This window comes from Phalaenopsis equestris, unplaced genomic scaffold (assembly GCF_001263595.1).
Source record: "Phalaenopsis equestris unplaced genomic scaffold, ASM126359v1 Scaffold206200, whole genome shotgun sequence".
Lineage (NCBI taxonomy): Eukaryota > Viridiplantae > Streptophyta > Magnoliopsida > Asparagales > Orchidaceae > Phalaenopsis > Phalaenopsis equestris.
The window spans coordinates 24,165-30,754 of NW_018225623.1; positions in this window are offsets into that span (position 1 = coordinate 24,165).

Sequence of the window (6,590 nt, forward strand, 5' to 3'; positions counted from 1 at the left end):
GTTTTTAGTTTTTGAGAGTTAAGAGTGTTGTGAGAAGAGAAGAGATTCAAAGGAACTTCAAGTGTTTGGTGAAGAATTTGAGATAAGTTTCTATCTTTTTGTTACTACGTTTAGTTTTAATTGAGACTTCTTATTGGTTTGACAATGATTTATGTTTATAAACTAAAGTGTGATTTTATTTTCTCCATGAATTTGAGTGGTTTTTCTTTATCTTTTTCCTTAAAATGATAAGTAATTAAAGTGTTTGATGGAAGTTGTGGAGAGTATTAATCTTTAATGTTGGAAGAAGTTATGATGATTTAATTCCATGTACTTCATTTACTTCTTGATCTTGCCCATCTAGATGTTAATATTTGTTGTGAGAACATGTAAGAACCGGGATGGTATTGTCTCAGTCAACAATTAAAAAGAATCGCGTGAGATTGTATGAATGAGAATGTAGTTCATATGATTTAGGGAAAATAAATAGGGAAATAATATTTGAAGGGTGTAGAGTTAGAGGATTTTAGAGTGACAAGCTAAAGATCCCAACTTAGTTTATTATTTTAGGTTCTGATACGAGATGTTAGCCCCATGTGGAGGGAATCGAGGGAACTCTAGAGTGAGAGCTGGTATCTTCCCTGTCTAGCCAGTCTTCAGAATTAATCAAACTTTAAATTAGCCAATGTTCTTTATAGCTTCTCTAGTAAGGGTAAAGAATATTATTGCTCCTATTTGACACAACACAATTTGCATACTTCCACTTTAAATACTTTCACAATAAAATTCCTATACTTATTACTAATTCATGATAAGGAGAAAGATATTTCATATTCAGTGTTTTCTCTTACTTAAACTCAAGTTATATTTAGAAGTTATTTTTGTTTTGTCAAAAATCAAAAATACCAAAAAGAATTGAATTTTAATTACTATAAAAATATCTATGGTTTAAGTAATTGTCTTTTTGAAATAGAAAGTTTGTTATTAAGAAGTGCATATTGTGAACACTCTATGTGGGTTCAATATTTGGGGCTTAATCAAAAAGTCATATATTACTTTATAATGTTATGTTATAATGATATGTATACTTTCGTAGTATCTCATTATATATATAAATTAAAAAGTTAAATTCTTATTTTCTCAGGATCAAGTTTTTGGTGTTGTTGCAAAGTAGGAAAGATATAGTGAAGAATATAATTGCATACATTGTTATATTATTGCATATAAACAGTCGGGATCACATATCTACTTCTGAAAAGAATTGGCTATTTATTAAAATTAGTGTAATTAGATGGACCTATAATAAGAATTGAGCCTCCATAAAATTTTACTTTTGTTCCAATAAATCCATCACTTTTAAAGTAGTGAGTAGGAATGAATTCTGGAGTGATTGAATTTATAAAAAGAGTACTAAGATTTAAATTCATTAAAAGCCTATCTAGATATAGTATTCCTCAAAAAGTTATGCCTAAGATTAAAAAATTCATCCTAAAGTAAAAAATAAAAGAGTACAAAAAAAATATAAATCAAGGAGTAGCCTGAGGAGAAGCCTAACCAAAAATTAGTTTTACAACCATCTCTTCCAAAATTAAAAAATTCCACAATCTTCTTCTATTTCTTAAATGTTTTGAATTATTAGAATGTATTTAATGGATGTGCTCTATCCTTTTTATTTGGCATTTACTTTACACTAGTTGATTTAAACTAACTTCTTTTTGAAATGGACGTGAAATCACTCTACTTGTTGAGTGTATATTTTCTTAAGCCTGTGAAATGAACTTAGTCACTAGAGTAAATGCATTGATTAAGGTATGGAACCTTTGAAGCAAGATTGTAGGTAGCTTTGCATGATACCCACTCCTTTAAGTTAGCTAAATTATGGCAAGTAACTTTTAAATTTGGAGGATTTTGATGCATGAAAAATTTTATCAGAATTTAGGATTATTTTTATACAATTCTATTGATGATATTACACTTTAAGGAATGTATTTTTGTGTTTTTCTTGTAGTATAATTTGTAATTGAAGTGGAGAAGGTAGGAGAGGACTTGGAGTTAATAAGAGAAAAGTATCAGACTCTTTGGAGCCTATGCTCTAGTCCTAGCATTCCAAACCTGAGTGGTTGGTGCTTAGGGGCCAACCATAGGGCACCTGGGTGTCGTGATACCAGTGCTTAAGCACCGAACACTTGGAGGCCTAAGCGCTCGTTCAACTCTAAGCATACAGAGAGCTTGGTGCCTAGGCGCCAGCACTTGTTTCGAGCAATAGTTGCAGTTCAAGTACTAGATAATGGGGATATCATGTGTTGAATGTGAGATGCTAAGTAGAAAAGCTTATATATAGTCATGTATTGTTGCCTTGAAGAGTGTTGATGAAGTATTAATAAAGAATTGATATAAGATAGATGTTTTCATGGGGGATTGATGAGAGATTGATTACTTATGAGTTTTTCTTATTTTGAGGAGCCATAGTTCAGGAGCCATAGTTCTTCTTCTATGTTCTAAAGGAGTGTGTTATACTAGGCAAGAGGGGGGAAATCAGGAGGAGTGTTTCTTGGAGTCAACTTTGGTCATTGTAAATGAGGAATAGCTAAGTATCATTGTTTATTGCTTTGTGCATTTATATTATAACAAAGATTTAGTGGATGTCTTTTGTGTTCAACTCATTTTTTTAGTGAAAGAAGCATATTTCTTTGGTAAACCTTTAACTCTTTCTTATGATGATTAGTAGGATGAATGGAATGTGGACTGCTATGGAATTTTTTTATTTCAAATGGTGATTGACCTTAATAACTTAACTTACTTTTCATTCTGGCCAATTGAAATGTTAAAATGTGATGTGAACTGTAAGACTTTGGAAAGCTATGGTAGAATAACAATAAACTATGAAGTGTAAGTTGATATTTCATGTGGGGAGATGTAAATGTTAGGGAAATATTCTTTGAAAGGATAATTATTGGATTTAAGGAATTAAATTCATTTATATCCAAACTTCTTTATGCACTCGGGAGAGGGTAAAGAAGATTGTTACTCCTATTTTTCACTACATATTTTAGTAATTTCAACTTTACATTCCATGTAATTCACTTAAATCATTACAAGGAAGAGCCTCTTAAGTATTTGATATCGTTTGATCCAAATTGATAAAATTTGCATTAATTGACTAGAATTTAATTTTGTTTTTAGTTGTAACATAATAGGTTAGCTTTTCAAACTTTAGCATTTTTAACTTTTTAGGCTAGAACTTTCTTATTTTGAATTTCTTTGTTCTTTGTGGGATCAATATTCTGGACTCTAAAATTTGATATTACTGATACGACACAAGCACTTGTGTGAGCCCCAGTATGTGGCTGCACCTATAAACGATATCAACAAGATTTACAAGTTGAGAGAAGTCCACCTTCATAATAAGGTTTATGATTATCAGTGTAGTGGCAATTAGAAGACAATATAGAATGACCATAAGTTTAGTAGCTGAGCAAATATAGGCCAAATAGGAGAAGAGAAAATAATAGTGTTCATCCAATTTATCTCTAAATATACCACTCACACCATCAGCATTATGCTTATAGCTTCCATCAACATTGACTTTCATAAAATGGGCCAAACTTTTGTTCCACTTAAACAAATTTGGTCTAGCTTTAGCTTTTATAGAAATACTATTGACATTGCTCAGCCCCAAACCATTAGTGAACTTCTTAGGATCGTATTTAATATATTTGTTTAAGTAGGATTTAATCTAAATGATGATCCTTTCATGTTCATTTTGCTCCTTCAAATATTCTCTATGATTCCTTTCCAACTAGATAAACTTATAGCACATAAATGGGATCTGATTTTGGAGATGACTGTTGGTTTGTTCTTCCTCCACTATAAAGATGTGGCTGCCCGTTTTGCGCCGCTGGTCTAAATTTTGTCATTTTCTTGATGTGTTTTTTGTCGTTGTGGAGTCTCCAATTTGTTTTCTGTTATGTTGTCCTTTTCTTTGAATACCTTTTCAATTCATATCATGTGGATGATCTAAGAGGTGAGAAATCCATGGACTGGGGCAGGCAGTAATGGGAACAAACAAAAGAAGTGTAAATCCATGAGGATAAGAAGGTCTATGGCTTCTTATCCTTAAGTCTATAGACAGATTCTTCTCCTTAAGTTGTTGGTTATTTGTAAATCCAAGAGGATAAGATGGTCTATGGCTAATACTACCTTAGTTGTTCCAGTTTTCCAATGAGTTTACTTGATTGTTCCCCCATTGCTTATTTTCACCACTAAAATTATTATTTCAGTTAAATTCAGGGTGGGTTTTCCAACCTGGGTTGTAATAGTTAAAATATAGGTTATTAGTTCTATTGTTAATTGTAGTAAAAGTCTCCTATGATGGTTGACAATCAATCATCTGGTCTAATGAATTTTCTTCTATCACATGAGGTGTTTGAAAAAAGTTTACTCCAAATTAATCTATCTTCCAAGATATTGTATCAACTTGAGATGTCAATATAAAAATTGCATCATTGTCATGAACACTGTCTACTTTCTTAGGATTTACCCTTTAAAAGGGTCATTGAAAATTGTTCGTAGTCATCTCTTCAATTAATGCATAAGCTTCATCAAATAGTATTGACATTAATGAACCTCTAGCAGCAGCATCAATAATAAATCTAATAGATCCTAATAGTCCATTATAAAATGTTTGAATAATTAACTAGTCTAATAAGGCATGATGCAGACACTTTCTAAGGAGTCCATTAAATTGTTCTCAAGCTTCATATATTGACTCCCCTTCATACCGAGTTAAAGAGGTAATATCATTTTCAAGCTTAGTAGTTTTTTAAGGTGGAAAATACTTAGCCAAGAATTTTTGAACTAACTCCTACCAAATTCTAATAAATCTGAATGTAATGAGTTTAACCACATCTTAGCTTTATCTCTTAAGAAAAAAGGAAAAATTCTAAATTTAACAGCATCGTTTGTTTTGCCATCGTATTTATAGATAGCATACAATTTTAAAAAGCTTGTGAGGTGTAAGTTTGGATCCTCAGATGGTGTTTCCCTAAACTTATTATTTTGTACAATTTGTATAATAGTAGGTTTATGTTGAAATGAGTTTGCCGCTACAGCAGGGGTTTGTTTGCTTAAGCGAATTTCATCTATCGTAGGGTTTGCATTGTCCCTTAAATGTCTTTGTAAATTATGATGTTCATTTTTAGCAGTTTGGTTATTAAAGTTATTTTGCAATGTGTTTGTTATTTCTTAAGAATTATTAAGTTCTTTTCTTTTTTAAATTTTTCTTATGGTTCATTTTAACTCAAAATCCTAGGGCTCTAAACCTTCAGATCTCAAACTACGCATGCACAATTAAAAGTTTTAAGAATTAAAAGTAAAACAAAACACATAAAATGAAAATATTTTTTATTTTAAATTTTTTCTATTTTTTTATATTTTTGGGATTTTTTCAATTTTTTTTATTTTTTAATATTTCTAGGAAATAAATAGATACTAATAAAAGAAATTAAAATACAAATCTCCTAAAATAAATCTACCGTCAAATAAAAATTTTTAAGCTAAAAATTTTATTATTCCCTGGCAACGACACTAAAAGCTTGACCCTTCCTGCAATTATGTAATTATTTAAGTTCTGAAAGATTGTCAAAAAGTTGACCCAATTTATATTCAACAGCTAGTGTGCAAAATAAATATGATAAAAATTTGATTAATGGTTTACACACTAGGGGCACTATGCAAGAATACGTATCGTTTCAAGTAACATAGAGTTTTCATTGAAAAACCCAGTATCGAACCCACAGGGAAAAGAGGAATTTATATGATAACTTAGAAGTATTTCTACTCAAACTATAAACAAAAATTTTAGGAGAATAATATCGAACTATTTATAAAAAGGTATAAACTAAATTTTGCTACTTCTAAATTAAAGCTAATAGTAAATGCAAAGTTTCTAAACTACAAATGTGTAAAGGAGTAAAATTATAATAAAAAGTCTTTCCCCTTGCAAAGAAATTGTAATAAGTGTAGAAATCAAATGGTTAAAGATGAAAATGAGGTATTGTGACAAAAAGGAGCATACATATTCTTTACCCTCTCCTGAGAGCATAAAGAACATTGGTTAATCAAAAGTTAAGTTTCTGATTATATGGTAGTGCGGAGTAGATTCTAGAATCTCACTTCCAGATTATCCACTATGCCCTCTCTATAGGACTTGTAAGGAACTGAGGTTCTTAACTAAGACCAAATTTATAAAGGTTCTAACATTTTACTCTAGAATCAACAATTTAAAGCCCATCAAAACTTATCTCCCAATCTATTTGCACTCCAGCTTAGACATGGCATCCCCTTCATCCAAGGTATAGTGTTGGACTCACTAGTTTGTGAAATTATAGCCCTCCCGGGTCATTATGTTTTGCAACTGATTTTTACATCAGAAATGACCAGTTTGTAAATTAAATGAAGAATCAGTGAAAGTAACATCACAAATTATTGGAGTAAAAGAAATCTTCAAGACTTTCTATCCCCATACATGATTACTTTTTATTGCAAAGAGAAAGAAACAAAAACTACTCATAAATCATTGCGATAACAAAACAAAACATTATATATATATA